A 24,355-nucleotide genomic window follows, 5' to 3' on the forward strand; every position below is an offset into this window, starting at 1 on the left:
AGTATAAAAAAAAACCTCAAATTTTTTATTCAAGTGAAATTTATTCAAAAAATCAACAAAAAATTCTTGTCTCAAAAATGTAGAGTGTTTAAAAAAGTAGAAAGTAACTTGACATTTTAATTTTATTGGCCTGAAGTCCAGGCCCTGGATTGCTTTGTTTTGCTATTGCATAAAATGAATAAATAGATGATATTATGGCTAGAAAGAGCGCAACACGCTATTCGGCTATTTATATTTATATTTTAATAAAATAAAAGTATGGATGGTGAATTGTTGATGAAATCGCATTTCTTACCCCTTCCCTTTGGCAAAAGCTCATCGCGAAAATTGTTGTATGAGGCAGTAAGTGTATTATCGCTTGATCGGGACACGTTATAGCGCAATTTATACAATTCTAAACATACTAAATTGATGGTGAGACTTTTAGTGAAACTACTAGATAAATATTGTCTTTGTCTTTGTTAGTTTTAAAATTTATTTTTTTTTTTTTTTACAAAAGTATGTAATTTTTTTAATAGCAATTATTTTTTATTAGTAAATGTTACCGTCAATCGAACTTCGAACTCAAACCGATTCTTCTTCTATCCACTTAAGTAAATACTCCACAGCTATTCAAAATTTTATTTAACTAACCCAAATGCAACTGTCTACCGAATATGTACATTAACTTAAAATTAAAATGTATTTTCCATAACAATAATCGTTCCAATAAGAAGCTTTCGATCAGAATATCAAAGATCCATTTCCTTTCAGGCTTATCCATATAAAACTTTCCAATAAATAAAACAAAAACTCGCTCATACAACTCCGGATATTAATAAAATTTTTACCAAAACCGATTCTGAAAGTCACAATACATACTATACATTAACTTCTTGCTCTCATATCAATTTATAAGCTATGCAAGCATTAACATCCCAAGACATCCCAATCAAATAAAATGGAATAGACATGTCTGGTAATATTAAATAAAAACTAATGAAGGATTTGACTTCGACTGGGTTTCAATTTATATCTAACAATTCAAACTCAAATCGATTATCTTACTCTCGGAGCGACTATCGGCATCGGTAATCAAATCAATCAGATAAATTGTTAATTTACAATATCCTTTCTGATTAAATCCATCATCTACTTGGCTCATATTATATCAATATTATTAATCCAGTTATTATATATCTCCGAACCGGGAGTATTACCAATTATCCGCTAGTTCATTAAAACAAACCTAATTATTTCAACTAAATGTTATTTAATGTAATCGGTTATCGAATTACATTTATGATTAATCGAAGGATAATATAAATCTAATCAGAATCGGTAATCGGTAGAAGGATTAATCTCAAGAGAAGAAAAGGGCAAGGGGTTATTCAAATGTTAAAATCCAATATATATGACTGTGTACTAAATAATAAATATTACCCACAAATCGTTAACTGAATTAAAGTCCCATGAAAGTATTCATCGTGGGTGGCAATAATGGCTCTTGAATTTAACCAAGCACAGAACACAAAAAAAATTTGAACTGAGAATCACAACCAGTAGAAGCATGATGATGATGATGATTTTACCTAAGAATTTGGTAGTGACTCGTTCACTCACTCCTTAGTAAACCTATTGTCCGGATCATTTTTTGTCTTCTTATTCTTACCATCGAACTTTTTATGATCGATCCAGCGGTAACACGCGCGTGTCACGATTTGTCTCTCACGCATTATAATCACTGGCCTCAGGCTTAAACGTTTAGGTTTATCTTTATGTTTTTTATTATTTATCTTATTCTCATTTTCATTCTCATTGGGTCTCTTTGTCAATTTAGTGTCTCTGTTTGATCCATACGTGCACTAAAAACTGTGGCTATAACGATGATCCGACAGAGTCCAAGTCCATCAGAGGAAGAACACCCGATAACTGATATGATCTCTATCGGCCGTAACGCGTTCACATGTACGTCACATATCTCGAAAGCTTTGTATTAACAAAAACGCTCTTTCAAAATGCTACACCATCATCTTCATCCGAGGAGAAGATCTTGATCAATCAGCTACCATGCTCAGAAAAGTGTTATGGCCTCGCTAAACCGTCTTATCCGAGGTCTTTCGATTTATTCTGATGGATTTTGGTGCTAGCTTTTGGATCGAGTTGCTTTATAGGGTACAAATATGGTTATTGATTTTATCGTTGTGTTATAGAGAAGAATTGTTATTTTAGAACTTGTTGTGTCAACTTTGTAATAAATGTGTTAATAAAAAATTATGTAAGTGGTTAAATGTTTTGTTGTGGGACATTAATTTTAATTTTGAGATTTCCATTGAGAGAACAATAATACTACTGGGAAAAAAGTGCTGTCAAGATCAGTTCATTATAGTTACAGAATTTTTGAGAAAACTCATTTGTAATATTTCGATTTAAAAAATTTTTTTCTAAATATAATTCTAAAGAAAAAATTTATTTGGTAAAACAATTTTTTTTTTCTTACAGAAAAAATCTTTAATTTATCGTTGGATATTTTGTGATGTCACCAACCATTACGTAAAATAAAATCGAATGACTTCTTAAACAAAAAATTATCAACATAATTTGTTTAATAATAATTTCACGTAGTTTATAGAGCTCCAATTTTAATGAAATTTTTTTTAACAAAAAACTTGCTCCATTAAAAATAAAAATAATACTTCACAAAAAAAAAAGTCATAAATTGCTCATTTCCACAAACGCATTTAAATTCTCAGTCTGATGGCTAAAATAAGAAAGAAAATCTTAAACTAAGAGCAATAATTGTTCCCCTCAGAAAGTAAAAAACAACCGGACATTTTTACGCATGCTTGAAACAATCGATTGCACACATTGTAGCCCTCCCGTACCCAGCACACGGTATTATATAGTAGAGGTAGAGAGCAGAGGAGATATAAACGGATCGCAAGTCCACCTCGGTCCATCCGTCGCATATCATACAGTTCCGTAACACGTAACACGTCTATCAGATATTCTGTCGTGGAAAAAACCGCATCAATTACACTGTTATTTTTGGAGACCACCAGAAACCAGAAAACGCGATCTCAATTTATTTTGAATTTTTTTTAACGGATCAGATCCATACGGTTTTATTTGTTTTTAATTTCAAACGCGACAGCGTGACCACCAAGCGCATTTTAATACTAATTGTTTGGTTACGGTCTTTATTATAAAACTGGCACATGTCGAATAAATAGACTGAGGCTCATCATTACCCTGTCTCCCGAGAATCGGGCAACTTACCCAAATGTCACGCAGTCATGTATACTCGCAGTAGTTAATATTAAAAATTATACCAAAGCACAACTGACCCTCAATTAAGGACCATTCGCTCTTTAATGTCTAATATTACCTATAAATTACACACATTACTTAATATGTCTCAATTTTCATTTAATTCGTAATTTGATATTTATGTTTTAACGATTTTTACATATTATACCATAAACATTTTTCATTTAGTTACTCTTTATCACGAGAGGCTTAAACTCCACCTGATAAACTCATAAACTTATCTTTTTTTTTCTAACTCTAGGATGTAGCGATATTTTTGCACGCTTCATAATGCGCTGCGTTACTCTTAACTCAACTTATAAAGCTCAACCAATTTTTCCTATTATAATCGCTTCTAGCATATTCATATTGTACTTTCAGAACAATAAAAAGTACTATATAAGTTAATTAAAAAAAAAAAATTATGAAAAAAAAAACTTCATTTCGTTCATTACCAAAATATCTTTATACGTTTACACTTTAACAGATTTTTGATAAGAATATGTTTAAAACAATACTATTAATAAAATATTTTTTACAAATTTTTAGAAGTATATTTTTAATGTGATGATTAAAATTCATTTTTAGAATTATATTCTGTTAAGTTTTTAAACAGATATTATTGATCCTATATAATATGAAGTTAAATTAATATTGAATTGATTTATAAAATGATATTTTTATTACACTTTTAAAAAAATATTTTTCATATTATTTTTGACTCATTTTTATCCATTTTGTCAACAATATTTTTGATAGCATATTTTTATCAAATTTTCAAATACATTTTTTTAAAATAAAATTTTTACCCGAATTTTCTAGTTTCAAAACCCATCATTTATTTTTCTGCAGTTTTTACCATCTATCAAGCATCATAAATTTTTTTTATTCCATTTACAAGTCACACAACCCATTCTCAAATATTTTCTTCTATATTTCGGAAAATTCATACTAGAAAATCAAGTACAAACCTACCAGCATCCCTACCTATAATATCTCCATGTAGAATAGGAACACTGCAATAGTAGAAATAGCAGGCTCATCAGGCTGATAACCCACGAGAAACGCGTGTCGCACTCACTGTGATTGCTACAATATCCAAAAGCTCTTCCCTCACAGTTTCGCTGTTTCACCGTGTACACCGCACATATTATATATGTATTATGTGTCCTAGTTGTATCAGTCTACAGCCTACATCTACAGCAGTAGCAATATAATCGCAGTAGTGGTAGTTTAGTTGATGTCTCACCCCCTTGCCAACGCCTTCGGGAGTCCTCGCCAGTGAGCGAGCACGCCAATCCGTTCACCAGCAGCAGCCTCGACCATCCCTTGATTTAACCCTCCTACAAGTAACACCTCTATAAGCAACAGACTCTCCGGTTTTGGGTCTATTAAATGGATAAGGACAGCTTAAATCTAAACCAGAGTACTCTAATCAGCATCAGAATCGGAAAACCTATTCAATATTATTATTATTATTATTATTATTATTATTATTATTATTATTATTATTATTGTTATTATTATTATTATTTATATGACATTTTGAATGAAAAAAAAATTTTTAATGATAATAATAATAATGATGATGAATTTCTGAATTAATATAATAATTTTTTTAAAAAATGTAAGCTCATTCCGATATTACACTCATTGAGACTTTTCATTTGAGTACCCACATGCATTTTTATATATTTTTCATACATACATATATATATAATATATATAAATATATGAAAAATTGATGTGGGTACTCAAATTAAAGCTTTTGATGAGCGTAACATCGGGATGAGCTTATATCTTTAAAAACGTCAATAGTTAAGAAAGTACAGTGCAATTTAACAAAAATCATTATTTAATAAAGCCAAATTTTATTTTTTTATAGTTCACATAGTGACTGCACAGTTGACAGTTGTTATTATTATTATTATTAATATTATTAAATCCAAATCTGATTCAAAATTTAGTTCAAATTCTCTCAAGACTATTATACAGTCCAGAGTTTATTTAATCACCGGTCATTGTCATTGCTCGATAAGATATCTAATTATTGGTGGCTTCGACTCAACCTTCGATCTTAGAACAATATACAACATATATATACAACGTTAAGAGAAACAATTAGATAATAATTAGTCGGGCAATGAAGAGTTGTTCCAGATAATTGTCAATAAAGGTTAATTGCTTTTTGGTTGTTTGATTAAATTTAATTACCAGTGATCACGGATCGTTTGAATTAATCCAATTAATGGGACGTATTTGCTCGGTGTCCTCTGGGATGAATTTACCGGCTGGTCATCAATTGGTTTTTTAGGTTTTAGTCCCTCGCTTGCTCGTTAGATTCCGAGCACGGGGTTTATTAATATTTTTTACTGCTTATGGAGCAGAAGGGGTGCAGGAGGAGGAAGAGAGGTAACGAAAATTGGATACACTTTCTGAGGATTAGGTTAAAACACGCGTGCGTGATCCACCCTTGACATTACGCTGTGGTACGTGAGTTATATTATTATTAGCGTCCTCTCGATTTCACTTGGATTATTAGCTGTAATGGCTGCATATTAAATACAGATGACGTACGTAATCCCCCTGTTGGTTGTGGTTATGCTATATGTGTCTAGGTATACATATATTTTATGCAGTATTCAATATATTCATTAACTAATTTGATTGTTTAATAAATTAAGAAATTGGAAAGATTAAAAAAAATTTTTTTAAGAGCTTTTAATATTTTAGAAATAATTTATTTTATTTATAATTAATAAAAGGACTTATGAGACACCAGAAAATTTTTTATTGAGTTTTAATAGTCATTTTTAGAAGTTTAAAAATAATATAAAAGTTTAACTTGTAAAAATATGTTAAATTTTTTCTACACAGCAAAAAATTTTTATTGCGTAAAAAAAAATTCAATGTTAAATATTTGAAAATTTAATTAACCTAATTGTATTGAATTGCAGCGCAAAAATTTTCAAATAATCTGACATTAAAAATTTTCGCACAAACTTATTTGACGAAGTGACGGAAAGTTTTTTAGTGCATGTGTAACTGAAAAAAAAATTTTTTACGCTTTGCTGTTTAGTTAATCAATAGTAAACTCAACAACCGAACGCAATTAATGACTGATAGGCTTATGTGTTTTACAAGAACTTGTAATGAAAGTAACATGATAAATTGCATGTATTAAACACAGTTGTGATGGAAAACGGTAAGGGGTTTGTCCGCATGGGTATAAATTATGTTAGATACTCACCTTGTAGTGAACGAATGTGCTGGTATCATTAATTGATACTAAGTTTAAATCATTGTCCTATGTTATGAAATATACGACCAGGTGTGAGGTTATAACATGGTGCATTAGTGCATTAGCCAATAAAAAAAAAATTTCATTTCAAAAATTTAATACCAGGAAATTAAAAAGCGTATTAAAAACTCTCCGTTATAATTATTAACATTTTGAAGTTTTTTTTTGTGTAATAAAAGTCTCGGGTAAGAAGGTTTGACTTTTTATTAATTTTATATAAAATATAGATTTTGAAACAAATGTGACTTTTTAATATAACAAGAAAATTGAGATTAATTAAATAAAAATTGATAAAATTAACTTAACATTAGCTATAATTTTTTTTGTACTCAAAAAGTTGCCGTCGGTGCCCCAACGATAAAAAAAATTTACTCCATAAATTTAATAAAAAATTCTATTAGATAAGGTGCACCAATAATTTTTTTTATAAAAAAATTACGATTGAGAAAATGAAATTAGTTGTGAAGAAATGGCTATGTATAATTTTTTGTTATGACCATTTATGTTCTGCTATGAAAATTGTCGAAATAAATATATTAAAAAATATTTATTTATCTCTAATACGTAAATAAATTATTTCTGTACAAATGAATTAATTAATAGTTACTAAATAATTCTATGGGTGTTAATATTAATATAATAATAATTACTCAATTCTAAAATTAACTCTTAATATTTTAATTCTAAAAAAAGCAACTCATTTAAATGACTAAAAGTCCAACTACAAACGCAAAGCCCCTTAATTTAATAAAATAACAACAATCAAATGGCCCTCTCCCATCTTTTATAATTCAAATTACCATAGAAACAATAAACAATTAAAATTAATGCTCTCAATATTTCCAAGAGCGTAAACTCCGAACCCTCTCGTGGTAAAATCATTTGAAACTACTATTTATAATTTCCCGCAGTTTTATTAATCTATTTTTCAACACTGAGTACTCATCTAGATATCACTGAGCCATTTTCCACACATCCATCTATCTATAGCATAATTTGTAGCTTTATATACACACCTACACACATTACATTAAATATCGAGAGTCGAAACGTAAGGGAGTTAAAACGCGATCCAATTTCTCAGGCCATTGAATGCGGCGACTACCATCTGTCTAACGCGGGTGCGCGTTCCATTCGTCTATATACAATACACACTCACTGGAGTACTATACAACTTTAGACGTTTTTTTACAGACGAACCGTGAAATGCGCAAACAGAAGGCACGCGGACTACTCCTTTACATTTTAATCAAACCATTAATATAAAAGATCGCCTCTTTTTTTTTATTTTTATTCAAACCTTTGTTTAAATCTTTCCGATTTAATTATGATTATTTATAATTAATACAACAATTTACAATTATTCTATCGAGTCTATTGACCGCATCGGCACCAGGAATTACAATTACCCTTTAAATATTTAATAACGCCCTTTTTTATTCCCCTTATTTTCATTCCGAGTTGAAATTTTCATTGCAAGTTGCAAGAATTTTATATTTTATAGACACATTATTGTTATTATGTATTTATATTGCTGAGAGTTAATTGCTCGTCCTTTTACGGGCATGAGTATATACATGTGTTCATATATGTGCATGATATGAATGGACGAAGACGGATAAGTATCTCGCGAGATTTAATATTGCTATTATACAACAAATAACACATACAACATGTAAAAGCGCGAGTTATGGTAAAAAATTGTCGGTAATTGTCGATACAATTAATAGTCATTTGAAAGATCGCGAGTTATTCTCGAGAACACAATTTTTTACAATTTTTTATAGTGCTATGCAGTTTACTGGCACATGCGCAAAGAAAGTACCCCTTTCCGTTAATTTAATGTTGATGTAATATAAGTAGACGCCTTATAAAGACCAACATTTAAATTTAAACTTTCAGTCTTCTGTATGTATATATATTATATTTTTTTATAGTTATATACCGTGACTGAAGTATGATTAGAGATATTATTTTGCTTTTTAGTCAACCACTTTTATTTTTAAGCTTAGTTATTGATGGAAAATATTTATTAAACGCCGGTTTTATGTTTATTAAACGCGGGTAATAGAATTAGTTTTTTTTTTTTTTTTTTTTTTTTTTTTTTAAAGCGTGGGAAGAGAAAAGAAGAAGTTTTGCAGAGGAAAGTTTTAGTTTAATTTATTTTTATATGTACTTGCAAGTAAATTTACTGTTAATATATTGCTAAGATTTCTGAAAAGCGCGTCAGAGATTTTATAAGTTATGGTTGCACTAAAAATTTTTTTAAATTAATAATTTTGATATTGAGCTTAATTTAAAATTCTACTGATGATTTTTTAATTATTTTTCTATTTTTCAAATTTAACACTTAACATTTTTTTTCCTTTTTTCCAGACTTTTCAATAATCTTTTCCGTTAACAATTGTCACATTATTTATCAACGTATGCTCGACAAATTATTCAACATCTGCCTTATTTTTAATTAATAAACTTAATTTAACCTTAGAAGAGGTCAAAATCAATTATTCTTAATAAAATTTTTTCATATAGCACTACAGATTATTTTTTACTCTATTTTTATTAAAGTACTATATAATTTAGTAAATAACTTATTACATTTTATACCATAATTCCTTCGTATTTTATAACCATGAATTAAGTTTTATCCTAAAAATTTATAATAACTATCAATCAACTTATTTAATTATTTAGATTTTTATTGTCGATTAAAAAAAATAACAGTACAGTAATTTTAAAGTATTTTCTATCAAATCAAATTTCTTTATATCTAAAATATTTTTTAGTCACTCGTACTTCAACAACTAAAATGACCTAGAGTTAAACAATTTAATATTACCTAAAGAGTTGTTGCCGGGATAGCGCGAACGCATTCCCGACTATCAAAAATTAATGCACGAGCTATCCGCATGAGGGATAGTCGCGGAGGTCAATTCTTCCTCAGTGCAATGGAAGAACATCGCTCCGGAGGAGCTGCCTTCATGATCGCAGTAACCTCTACATATCGTAATTATGCTGTGGTGACGTTCGCAATAAAATTTAACACTTCTGACGTAAGTATCTAAGTTGTAACAAATAATTCACGTGCGAGCCACCTAGCGGATGCTTTGAGAGGTTCATTAATTATTAAACCCACATATAAGCGAATATGTATTGTTAATAGTTCATATAAACTTATGTATAAAGTAAACACTTACGATAATTTTTTTTTTTTGAAGTGAAACTTCTTTGCGCGCGTTGAGGGTAAAATTTCAAGGTCGCGTCATAATAATAATAATATGAGCGTCACAATAATCATAATATGAGCGTCACATTAAAAGACGCATATATGTACGTAGTCGGAGAGAAAAAGATAAAGATATAAAGGAATTCTATACTTTTACACTATAGAAATGTTATTTTCATGTGCACATGCGTTGTATTTTAGATTATAGGTACACTGCTCTTAAATGTTATTATTATTATTATGTATTTTATAACCTCGTGTTTGTTTATACTGTTTTATTAACGTTTTTATTCAGATATTTTAATATTCGACACCATTAATTAACTTTTTATATGAAAAATTTAGTCTGCAATTAAATAATAATTCTAACATGTCGACAACTAAATACGGAACCACAATAGATGCCATTTTTATACGAATATTTAGAAAATATTGAAACAAGAACTTATGTTTCATATTTTAGTTACCATATAAGGCTTTAGTGACAATCATACCATTACAAATATCATCAGATGATTAGGTTGTACATATTGAAGAAATAAATTGAAAGAATATGTGACATAAATAGTGTAAATTTTTCTCATTCAATCCTTTCAATACTATATATCAGTTAAATTCTTTCCATACTATATATGCATAAATCCTTTATGTACCTGTCTTTGATATCTATTAACTATTAATTAATGAATTATAAATTGAGTTTGCCAAAGAAATTTCACTTCTAACATGTGTACTCTACACACGCTTTTTTTTTTTTTTTTTTTTTTTTAGCAGACAATATTAATTCACGGGACTTTTAATATTGATAATTAATGATAATTATGAATTCTAGCTTTTTATAGATATTATTAAAAATGTATGTATGTCGATACGTCGAGAACGTAATTTGACATTTCACTGACTCATTGCAAGATTGTTACTAATGTTACTTGATTCATCAAGTTTGATTATAAATTTACTATTAAATTGTTATCATCTTTCTGTTACTGTTACCTCTCACATTCATATTTTAGGGACTTTGTAAAATTGTAAACGTATGTTGGTGTTAGTGCATCGAAGAATTGTGATACTTAAATAGACATTTTAGTAACATAATTTGTAGAAATTTAAAAATATTATGAAGCGCTTAAAAAATTTTTTTTTCCTAATTGTTTAGCAAATTTCAGAATTTAAAAGTTTTTTTTTTTTTCAATTTCTTCGTTTTGAACAATATCAAAATCAACAGAGAAAATTTTTCTAAACGTGCTTTTTTTGGCAAGAAACTCTATCTAGTTGCTGTCATACATCCCTACTGGCATTTGGGCCGCGATATATGTACAAAAAAATTTGTCGACTAAAAATAGTGTTAAAAATGCCCGACAGAGTGCACATTAATGCTGAATCGTCTCGTTACTAGAGAGTTAAGTCTAAGTTATCAAGTTTTAAAATAAAAGTCATTTCTTCTTTTTTCTAAAAAGCCTCTTTAACACTGACTTTAAGTTTTACCATGCAAGTATTAAAAAATTTTTTTTATTTTGACATACAATTTTTAAGAAAAAATAAAAATATTATAATAAATAAAATTTTTTGAATAAACTTAAAAAATTTTTTAATTTGGAAGAAAATATTGATTATAAAATAAAATAAAAGTTTGTATTAAAAAAAAAATTATATTTGTACAGTGAAAAAATTTAAACAATAATATTTGCAAGAAAAAAAAGTTTAAAGAATGATTTCAATAAATTTAAAGAATGCTGACACACATACACTTGGACAGAGGAGGTATTTTCATGTGAAAGCATTCAGCAATTCGCGAGAGTATATCGCCATCTCGACGCTCTTTGGGTGAACGTCTATCACAAGATGTAGAAAGAGGGCAGCCGAGGGAGAGAAAGAGGCCAAGGGAGAAATGTGGTGGAATTGACTCGTGGGGGTGATAGTCACATGGGATAGAGCGAATAAGGAAGAAGGGATGGTGCAGAGATGTGGGTGGGGGTTGTTCAGTTTGCGATGGAATTCTGGGGTGAAGAGATGGATAAAGTAAAGTCGATAAAGTAGCGATCGTACACAGGACTCAATTACACGCTCCGACGAATCCTCTCTTTCTCTCCACTCAGCCTAAACTCTCTTTTTATTAGGTAGTACCACGCTCTTCACTTTACGTCTCTCTTCCGCCCTTGCTATTATTTTTATCTTTTACAAGTCCTTCGCTCTAAATCTTCCTGCATCTTTTACGTCGACGATCAACTATGATGAAAGTCTGCCGAATTTTTATTTTTTTACGGTTCAAGTGACTTTATTTTTTGTAATTATTACATGATTTGCAAATTTGTAACCAGATTTTGGTTTTTACCATAAAATTAATTTACAATTAAAATTTATATTGAGAATTAAAAATATTGAACTTTAATGGAAAAATTAATCTGATTAAAAAAATTATTTTTAAGACTGTTTCAATAGTAAATAAATTTTTAATACCAAAAAAAATTTGTGTTAATTGTAGTAAATTGAAAAATTTCTTACTTTTATAAAATTCCTCATTTCCCGACTCAAAATCTATTTTTTCAAATCAAGAAAGCCGAATACTGACAATAAAAGAATCTATTTTTTTTTTTGTTACAAAAATTTCTTAGACTAAATAGCATCTAATTCCGATAATTACATTACATTCATCTAATCAGGAGTTATTTAAAAGGCTGTCATCTCTCAGCGGAATAAATTATCTAGTAATATACTAAAAAGGTTATTTTATAGTATATTTGTAAATAGTAAATTGTAATAGCGATAGAAATCTCTTGAGAGATGAATATGTATGTCTATGACTATGGACAATAATAAAATATAAATATAAACAGTCAAATCGTCCCGTCAATCTCCTGTTCGTTAAAAAAAGGTGTAGTTAGACGCCTAGCCGCCGGAGTATGATTGATAACGCCCTTTTGTAACAACTACGCGAGTAAATTATCCTCAAGGAGAATATAATGTAATCAAATGATTATCTACATTACTTGATACGGTAAAATGAAATGTCAGAATCAGACAATGAAATCGCCAGGTGATTCTTCGTCTTCGATGACGAGTAGAGAGATCTTATCCCCATTTTTATACTCATACATATACATACATAAGTATAAGAAGCGAAAGCAAAAACTAAACTGTATATTCGTATAATAACACATAACATAGGACGTTAGTCTTGCTTGTTCCTTGTTGCTGGTTATTATTTACTAAATCGCTTTTGGGCTGATGATGCCTTTTTTATTCTACATATTTTTAACACCAAGATCCGATCAGATGGATTATCATTATTGAGATCTTTCACCGAGATATTGATAATATCCGTGAAAATGTGATATTAACTGGTAAATTATATAGATACGAATTATCATTACGTATTACGTCCAGTCCAATTTTTTTTTTTTAAGCTCAACATTTGCATATCATCGTTGCAAGAGTTATTTTCAATTGTTTCTTCTCGCTTACCTTAATAATTGGTTGTATTAATTTAATTATTCAATTTAATTTAAATTTTGAGCACAGTGAATATCGATTTTTTTATTCCGAGGTAATGTAATTTAATTATTTAACGCGAATACACAACTGCATGGATTCTTCCTCGGAAAAATGTGTCAACGGATGAGATGAAAATTGTTTAAAATATTGACATTTGTGCTTAAATTTTTGCATTTAAAAACTCTTTCCGACGACAATTTTTAAAGATGTATAAGAAGTTAATTTAATAGTACTTTCCACGAGTGCTAAATGTCATTTTAAGTATTGAATTATACAAAAAATTTTGGTATATGAGCATGTCATTTATTATAGAAGAAAGATCTTGTTAGTTTTTGAACTCAACAAAAAGCTTTTAATCGGGTTTAAGAGTTTATTTTGGGTTATTTGTAAGTTTAATGAATAGTGACTGGTTGTTATTTTAAATGACAGATGAGAAAATGTAAAAAATATGATTTTATTAATGTCGCTGGTTTTTTTTTAAATATAATGACTAAATTTAGAATTAATTGAAGAGAATTTTATTTTCGGCGTGATTGATCAGATTTAGGATGCAAAAATTAGAAAATTGTTTTTTTTTTTTTTTTTTTTTATGAGACTTTTCATTCCGATTTTGCAATTTATAGATTTTTAAGGACATTCTAGAATATATTTATAGATTTTAAAAATTTTTTTGAGGAGATCCAAGTACATGTTTAATTTCTGGAAAATGGGTTTTTTTTTCATGCTAGATTTTTTAAAGGGCATTTTGGAATATATTGCCATTAATAAAAAAAAACTGACTTAAATATAACATATAATATATGATATATAGGAAAAAAATGAAACATACTATCAATTCAAGTAGTACAAGAAAGTCTGATATATTAGTACATACGCTCTAAATTAGGAAGGATAGGTGCGAAAATTAATTATCCCGGGAATCCGGTGACTACTACCTAAGCCCAAGATTAATTCAATCTTAGCCCGTTCGTGTTCTTGGAATAGTTTTGCTCAATTTCATAATACAACGACGGCCCCAACCCATTCTAGGCTTCAACCGGGCACTTGATGAATACTCGAAATTACCCAGTTGCTCCTTAATTAGTAGCGTTATGCGGGTGCTCTTCACCTCCTTCGTCCTCGCAATTTATATATGTACATACGATAAATTAATTTATCATGTGTGCACATCTTTTCACCTTATAGCAACCACCTGGAGTTAAATCCACCTACTTTTATTCGAGATTCTCACAACGATAGTCATAAAAAGGTTACACTATGATGTAATTTCCAACTCGTTATCATTTCCGATTTTAATTAAAACTGCAAGATAGCAAGTGTTATATTATATTGCTAGTTAACATAAACAGAGATAATTCTTGTATGCATATGTGTACGTGTGAAGTATTAAAATCTTTTTTTCATATTGTCATTAAAAAATCTCTGTATTTATTGCAATTAATTCTCGGTGATAAAAAATGTATCTAAACTTTTTTTCCTACACAGAAAAACTACTTGATTGAAAAAAATATTTTTAAAGTAATTTTCTTCAATCAAGAATTTTTTTTTTCTTTAATGAATTGGCTTGATGTTTTGACCATAACTCAACCGAAATTTCCAAAAGCAAATTAATAAAACACAAAGACCATAAACAAGAGCAGCAGCAATAAGCATGCAAGACTCTTGATAAAATAAATAATCCCCAAAGAAGAAATAATAATAATAATAATAATAAGAAGCTGATTAAAAACTAATTAACCACTGAAAAACCCGTCGATCGTTAATCGCTGCTCAGAATCTGCGTTTGCTATTACTCAACCTCGGAGAAATAATAATCCAAGCTTTCTCCTCCTCGGAGCTTAACCCTTTCATGAAAATCACCCGGACAATAATGTATCTCACGTGGCGCACGGAGCTAATTGAATGCTACCACGGTAGTTGGTTAGTTTCTTAGCTCTCCATCTGGACGTCACGGGTTTAAACTTGAATTTATCCCGTTTTAGTTTCGGTGTGCGCTCGGTGAAGAGCACCATATTGAATTCAACGAGGAAATACCTCTTAAGGCTCCTCCGTACGAACCAAGACAAGAGACAAGACAAGAGACTGAGGGTGTATCTCGGTTGTCTCGGTGTATCAGCTCGCTTCTCCACCGGCTCCCAGTTGGATGAGGACAATAATTAACCTGCGGTTAGTTTACGTCGCCCCCTGGTGCTCACTTGCCACGAAAAGGACCCCGGGATATCTTTTTAAGTGAATGGGAGTACGAGAAAAATAATATCGGCAATAATAATCATAATGGTTGTGTTTTTTAAAAGCAAAAAGAGTGCATTTTTTTTTTTTTTTTTTAGTATGGCTGAGACCGCACTCTGAGCTGTGAGATGCATTAATATTAACTGCCTCTATATCTGTGTAACCAAGTAGGGTCACACCTTCTTATAATTATTAATGCGACAAATGACCGCACATCGTCTCTGTAAAAAACTAACATATTATTATTTTTTTTTAATGATGTTGATGTAAATCTTCATATTTAATGATATTAAAATTTTATTTCAGATTATAAATACTTATTACAAGTTAAAAGCTAGATCGTTCGAGAAATTCTAGTTCACATGTAAATATTTGTAATAATTATTGTCAGCCGTTAATTATTAACAAACGTCAAATAATTGCTTTAGAAGGCTTAAAATTTTCCTAATTCTCTGACTATTATTTTGTACGTGAAATTTATTAAAAAATTCATCAATCTATCTGATTTTTAAACAAAAGTTTTTTTTTAGTAAGAATTTTTTTGATGAACATTAGACAAATATTATCATGGGATCAAAATCAAATTTTGCAGATTTGAATTTTTATTTTCAATTGAACAAATTTAAATCACGTGACTAAAATTTTGAAAAGATTGAAAATTTGTTAAAAAAACTGATCACCATCGAAATAAAGTTGAAAGTTATCAACCTTCACCTTTTCTATATACCTATGTCTACATGTTCCACGTGCTCTATTGATTATCGAGGTAAAAAAAGTAAGGTAAGGGAGATAAAAAATTCCAGTAGGTGAAGACGTATAGCAGGTGTCTTAAACCCAAAAATAATAATCTTCACGATCAACGTGACTTTATTTATCTGATCTTGAAATCCAACTCCGCCCACACTTCTCCTTATACACACAATACACATACACATGTCCTCGGTTTTACGCCCATACCCACACAACAATGCTGAATAAACTTTTATTCTCCAATCCACAAATCAATTGACGACCCGGTTCGGGTGCTACATGATACAACGATCAGGACACCGATACTACCGCGTATCATTTTCTCCTTTCATAGAATAACATCCAGCTTATATATTACACACATGTAAGCTCTTTTGTTTCCTACTCAGGCATACCAACCTCGGTAGCATCACCAGTCTCTAAGTGTTAATTTAATTTTTGAGAAACACGCATTAATAACCAAATCATAAAAAAATTACAAGTATATATCCAGTCAGAGATATAAAAATTAGTGAGGAATGCTCGGGCTTCTGGAATTTGGCTACACGTCTCTTATATTGTCTCTTGTATCTTCGAGATGTTTTTTCTTCACACATTTATATGATATGGAGTCAACGCCGCGTATAAATTCTTCTACTCATGTTGGACAAGGACAAGTCGAAAATAATTTAAAAAAAAATCAAACGATCATTTTAAATGATGTAGTCAAATTATTTTCAGTCAGAATTTTGATACTGACGATAAAGTTGTATTAGTACACAGAAAAAAAAAATTACTTGAATGAAGTAAATAATTTTGAAGAACTTCATTTTCTGAATTTAAGTAGAAAAATTCTTCAACTTAATATTTTTTCTTGATTCAAAAATTTTTCTTTCGATTCAAGTTAATTTTTTTTTTATCAGTGTATAAGTTTTTTTTGGTGGAAAATTTTAGTAAGTGTTCGACAAAAATTAAGTAAAGAATAAATAACTAATATGTTATAATAAAACAATGTTGTCATTGTAGCAGAGCTCTTTAGTAAGTTCAACAAAACAGTGTAAAGTCTAACTGAATTAGAAAATCGGTTTGTTGAAGTAAAAAAATTATTTCAGAGGGATAACAAATATTTTTGTTGGTTTAACAAAACATATTTTGTTGTAGTAACATAAACTAGTTAATTTGTGTAACAAATTTTTTTTTTAAGTATCTAAATCATTTTGTTAAAATAACTAATTGTAACGGCCACGAATTAATTTTATTATGGCAATAAATTGATTTTGTTTCCCACTGGATCGAGATTTACCAAAGTTCAACACCCGAACACTCAACGTCACTTTACCCAAATAATAAAGTCATGTTTTAACCTGGATATTTATCCAGTATCGGAATCCCAAGTGGATGTTTTATTTTTTCTCGCTTGGATGTTTTAGTGGTGAATATTACATCCTTGTGCATTAGAAATTTATGCGTGTCATCATTGGCTGTTGTTGGTTGAAAAACGATGATACTAAGTATCGCACATAGAAATGTGGGGTGGATACATAACGAAGACGATGACAGGGAAGATGATTTAACGATGAGGCTGGTTAATGGCCCTCGGCCACGGCACACTCGGGCTATTCTTCAAAAACCATTCACAACATTATATTGGTATCGCTTGTATGTGCCATCGCCCATCGCTATGGGACCGTAGTTTGCCTCTGCTGTAGTAAAAGTAGCCTGACACTGAATCCTGTACCATAGGACCTACACTTACTACCACCACACACATATTCGAGGATTTTTATTTATATATTATATATGTTTAATATTTGGTTGCTGTCAGCTGCTTTCTCTTTTGGCGTTTACCCCCCGTGGACAGACTAGTCGACTCGATCGCACCAAATCGTTTCTCACCCCGGTTTTATTAATCCTTTTGTGGACAGAGTTTGTTGCTCGATGCTTGTTGCTACACTCGGTAGTTGGCCAATGTTCATTTTTTTTTTTCGTGGAAAAGTGGAGAAACAGTTCGGAAGGCAAACAATTGTTGAAAAGGTTTGATTCAATTCACAAGCCGGAAGAGGCATTGTATGTAATGAATGCATGCTTCATTTTTTTTATATAAAATAAATAGTTAGAGTCAATTAAATGTACTTGCATGATGTTTGGTTTGGTGAAAGAGATTAAAAACCACTTGAACTAACTTCCGGGAGAAGTGAGTCAATGACAGCGCATACGTTGATAAAGTCTCTGTTTCATTTTTGGGAATTGCCAGCATAATATGTGGTTTTATTGAGTTTTGTAATATCTATGAATGAATTGGATATTATTAATAGTTTTTTTACGTAAATTTGAATTAATTTTCTTTCTATAATTTAAAGCTTCAATGAAACATTAACTATGTAGAAAAAAATTTTGCGTCATTGGGTCAAAAAATTTTGTGTTAAATGTATTTTACACTTTTAATGGTTAATTAAATTTAACATTTATTTGTGTTCAAGTTTGTATTGTCAAGGAAAACATTGTTTATGAAGCATTTCAAAATTATGTTTGTCACGACAATATTCTTCGTGTTAATTAAATTCAATTTTTAACGTAAAAAGTTTAAATACAAACTCTTCGTTTTTAATATGTGTATAATATATAATTCTAGGTAAAAATGAAAAATGATAATTCACTTTATTATATCAAAAGGTAGCAGTCCTTTTATTATACTAAGCAAATAATGTATTCAAAAAATTATACATATTTACAATAATTTAAAGTAAGTGTAAAATTTTGTTTTTGTAATTCAATTTTTTGAAAGACGCTTTTTATAAACCAAAAACTAAATATATTATTAATACTTGAATGAATAAGTAATTTTCCGTCTAGACTTTTGTTAAACATCGCATTGGATGGTTTTATAATTGTAGCATGAAGAATTGTGACAAATTACAATTGTTCTTAATGTTATAAGTTATCTACCTTGATGAATATCAAATTGTAGTTCAAGAATATTTACTAAAAATCTTTTTTAAAAAAATCTAAAAATATTTTTAGTCTTGAATCAAGTAAATTTTTTTCAGCGTATTTTATCCATAAATTTTAAATAAATATTTATTTTGTTAAAAAATAGTAACAGAAAAATAAAACGAGTTGTTTTAACTCAATGAAAAATCTGTACAAAATTTTTCCACCCAATTATATTCATCAAGGATCATCATTATCATATTATCATTGATCGAAAATAAATTTCTTCAGCACCCTTCCATCCAACAATTGGAATTCACGACAACTAGTTAAACAGGTAAATAAATAAATCCACCTTGAATTTTCACAACGAAATAAACAACAATAAACAAAAATCTGTGTGGCTTAGACTTAGCCTCCGACTCTCCCAACTCCCGGAGATTAGTCGAACGTTAGTGGCGCTCCGCAGGGGGTTCGTAAGCAGTATAACAGAGAGAAGACAAGTGACCAAAGTTAATAAAAAAGAGAGAGAGTTTTTCAGGGCTTGCCACATTCCATCCCCACTCGGAGAATAATCATAATCAGGATCGTCGACTCAGCTCTTTAGATTTATTTTTTTATTTTTTATTGATCATCTAAAAAATGAAAGAGAGGAAGGATTTAAATAAAAGTAAACTCTAACTCGAGAGTATTGTATCTGACACTCTAGTACCGGTATCATCGGAAAGTTGCCTCGAGATTTAACTTTGGCTTTTATTTCTGAACGGTACATGCTACACATAATATCTTCTTGCTCTGTGCACGTGTGAGTACGTGTGCGTGTAAATGTATGTATCGATAAGATCGCTGCTATGTATAAACCGATCTTGCTCTTGTCTGCAGTTTTTAGCGAGAAAGAGCGAGAAAGAGAGACCCCATTGAGTGAGCACGGCGGTGGGTATTCTGGGTACAACCTGCCACTCGTCAGCAGCCCACCCTCATATAAACCTGGGCCTTGAGCTACCAGACTCTGAAGACTCAGTTTATAATGCTCTATCATATTCATATTCATATTCCTGTATATCACGCTTACATCCTACACAATATCCTTTCGTTTGTTGGTTCGCTGGTATGCTCATCTCCAAATACAAGTACGAAGAAGAATACAATATATGTATTTCTCATCGTCAACTCACGAGTCCAGAACTCACGATCTCCTGCTCACCTGTGATACCTAATGTTGATAAAAAAAAAAAAAAAAAAAAAAAAGAGCTCCTGACTCCTGACAGTGGGATCTAATAGGCTTGAAGCTTGGATGTGATGATGCTATATAAAAGCTACTTGCATAAATTACTGAATGAATGCGAGACAGGAGAGATTGAAAAGTTTTGGATAAGAAGGATCAAGGATCTTCAGATTGTAGTTTATGTTATTAATTATTAATATGCTTAAAAAAAATTAAATTAAATCGACAAAAATTTTTCTTGATTGAATTAAATTTTACTTTATTAAAAAATTATTCGGCTTAATTCAAAAACACCTAACTCAAAAATGATGTTCTTGATTTAAAATTTTTTCTCTTCAAAATAAATTAAATTTTTTATCATCATATCAATAAATTTTTTATTATTATCGACACTTTTTGTTATTAATAATAATAAATAAATAAAATTTAAGTTTATTGAATTTTTTATTAAAAATACGGGACTCTTTTTATAAAAAGTAATGGATTTATTTATTTATTTACGTTGTATTATTTTATCCTTTATTTAAGTTTATACCTTTTCTCTTTTCTTTCATTCAATGTTTTTCTTTTTTACAATATGGATATTGTAGCTTGTTTTTCAAGTTCGCGCGTAAGCCATGACCAAAAAACTTGGAATACATTAATAATTTCCAGGAGCTATCCCCGGGGTCTCGCCGAAATTAATTCTACCGCGTGTTTAACGAGCGTCCTTCTGAATTTATGCTCGACGCCTCTCCATCGACGCTGTGAGTCTTTCTCGATATATATTACAGCTTCTCTCATCATATATACCCGTCTTTTTTTACTTTATTTTATTATTATCGTTATTATTATTATTTTATTATTATAATCTTTTTGTAATATTCCTCCTTATATCTATACGATGCGAGCATAACTACTACCGGACAGTAACCAGTTTCCATTTTATTATTTCGTGATATTTAACTTTAATTGATGAAGTGAATACTGTTGAGAACTCCAATAAAATTCGTTTTGTGTTTTGCCCAAGCTGTAAACATTTTTTATCCTTTTTTAAAACTTGTTAATACAATGTCAATGTCAATGTACATAATGTTCTATCTAATCTTCGATATTTTTATTGTGAAAGTAAAATAAAAATAAATGCCTCGTTTCTCGATAAACACCCATAGAGGTTGTTAAAATTTAAATAACGATTAATTTATTAATTTATTTATTTTACTAACTAATAATAAATCAAAACTTTTCTAAACATTAATGAGCTTTAATTACTCGTTAAAATTTTTTATGACTGATAATTATTTTTAATTACTATTGCAAAATATTTGAATACTAATTAATGGTCGATGATAGTGCAACATCGCGGAACGTTACGTTGCAATGCTACGTAATGTTATTGCAATGTAATAAAAATTCTGTACTGATGAGTATTAGATTTAGAAGTTCATAGACATTAATTTCATATTATTAGGGTAAGAAATTAAAAATTTTCAGAGTTTTCCAGAATCAAGAACCTGAAAATTTTTTATTTTGTGATTTCATAGCGCAAAATTTGTTAATAATCTATAAAAATTATTTTTCTGGAATTAAAAATTCATACGATTTCAATCTTTTCATTACAAATATTACAAGTACCTTGTTAAATTTTTAAATTCAAACTTTAATGATTTGGAGCGATTATATATCAGAAAATATCAAAAACAAAAACTTCAACTTTTGTATAAAATTAATTTTTAAAAATTAAACTATTTTCTATTCACAAATTTGAAAAAAAAAAATGAAAAATAATTTTTTTAGAGTTAATAAATACATTAAAATAAGGAATTTTTAATTAACTAAAGTTGAAATTAAATATTTCAAGACTTTATACTTTCAAAAAAATTTTTTGAACACAATAATTAAGCCTTAATACTTTATTCAGTGCAAATTTAATATGTTAGTAGTTTACAATCAAAAAGTGACTCGTTAAAAAAAATTAAATAATTTGTTTCTTCGATTTCCAATTTTGAAATTGCTTTTTTTAGTTTATTAATATACATTTAATTCATTCCTAAATAATCAAATTAAATTAAAAATATTTTTTCAATCAAACTTTGTCTATCAAAATCTATCAATCAGAGATGATATTTTTGTCCTTCACAAAAAATGTGTCTATTTTAAAAAAAATTCCTCTTTTAGTTATTTTTTGCAAATTATCAACAAACAAATAAATAAAATATTTACAGTGCAACATGTGAGATGAATCTTGAAATGTTTAATAATTATGTCAGTTCAAAAAATTTAAGTTAAATTAATTTATAACGGGTATCTTCGCTAATCCGAAAGTCGATGGTTCGAATCCCCGTCAGTGTAAAAAAAATTTTTTTTTCACTACGATTTAATTATCAATCACTGCTACTTAATAATCTGCAATTAATCTTGGATGAAATATTGAAAATAATAAATTGAAAATTAAAATACTGTCTTGAAGCGATATATCCTCGAAGAAAAATGACCGGGAATTTTTCGAGCTCATAAATAACGTTCTTTATTCAATTACAAGAAAAAACATCGACGGCGATGGGTGATTATTTTATAATGAATTAAAAATGAAAGTAATTGAGGAACTTATTGATCCACATAATTTTAATGGACAGTATCTACATACCATTAACTGCGGATAATGATTAAAAAAAGTCCGAGTACCGTGTCGATAAATAAAAAAGTGTCTCAAAACGCACGTCGTGCTTGGTACGTGCGAGGTCATGTATCTCACGGCGGGGCAATAATTCCAGCGTTATATCACCTATCGACCTAAGTATTAGGCGGCAATATAATGACGTATCTGAAGCGTCGGTAGGAGGAGCGATCACCAGGTTCTCCGCGTTATAACTTCGCTCAGCTGTACTCTGTGTAAGATGCCGCTCAGCTCGATCGCGGAACGCACGATTACACGCTATTGAGAACTAATTCAAATCAATTTACTTTGGCTGCTGCTCTCTATACTTCATCATCCATCCATCCAACCTTACATATACATTCATATAAATATCCACCAGTACATACTCCGTTCAATTCAATTTTAAATTCAACTTCAATTTTACAATAATTAATTTAATTGTCTATGACGAAAAAATAAATTATATCCTTACTTTAATAACAGAACTGATAATCTAGAAAATATTTTTTTTCTGTGTGCTTGAAAGTTTATTTTATTTTTTTTGTCAACTTATAAAAATTCAAAAATGCAAAATATATGGAGAGAATTTTATTTAATTTGTTGCTATTACAACAGATGGCGCGATAGCTTTATTTTGGAGTCACAGGAACACACATTAATGTCACAAGCTGTGATTTCTTGATGTTAGACAATTCAATGAAAACATTGTGTAGAATTTTTTGTTGAAAAATTCTTCTACTATAATAGAAGAATTATTTGTACTCAAAAAAAAAAATTTTTGATCCAAAAAACAAAAATATGTTGAGAAAAATTTTTTGTCTTGGATTTTGATGTCTGGGTTGAAGGAATATTTATCTTTGATCGATAACTATTGTAAGTTAAATCAAGAGAATATTATCTTCAATCGATAAAATCAAACAACATTTATTTTGTTAATCAACAAGTGATTTTTTAATTTAAATTAGCGAAAATTAAATAAAATTTTTAAGTTTTATAAATTAAAAAAATTCATATCTTGAAGTAAGAAAATGTTTATTTTTGAATTAAGTATCTTGAAGATTGTGAATGAAGTGAAAAATTTTTAAATTAAAAAAAAATCACTTAAGTCAAGAAATATTACTTAGTTTAAAAATTTTCCGGCTTAATTCGAGAGAAAAAAGTTTTTATATAATTATCTAAGTTCAAGATTTTTTTTCGCGAGTCAAGTTAATTTTTTTATCAGTTAGATTGGAATAAAATCGTGTAAATTAAGAAAACTTTTTATTCGATTATTTTTTACCATTTTATAAAATAATT

At 29.3% G+C, this 24,355-nt stretch overlaps 1 non-coding gene across 1 annotated transcript; it reads right to left on the reverse strand.

Moving 5' to 3' along the window:
• Window positions 1–9,442: 9,442 nt before the first annotated feature.
• LOC141536713 (U1 spliceosomal RNA) lies at window positions 9,443–9,603 on the reverse strand. The gene has a single exon (XR_012480780.1). It is a non-coding gene; the product is annotated as a U1 spliceosomal RNA (small nuclear RNA).
• Between the last annotated feature and the right edge of the window lie 14,752 nt (window positions 9,604–24,355).

The sequence above is a fragment of the Cotesia typhae genome, unplaced genomic scaffold (assembly GCF_013202065.1).
Source record: "Cotesia typhae breed Kobodo isofemale line unplaced genomic scaffold, CoteBio_Ctyphae scaffold_152, whole genome shotgun sequence".
Classification (NCBI taxonomy): Eukaryota; Metazoa; Arthropoda; class Insecta; order Hymenoptera; family Braconidae; genus Cotesia; species Cotesia typhae.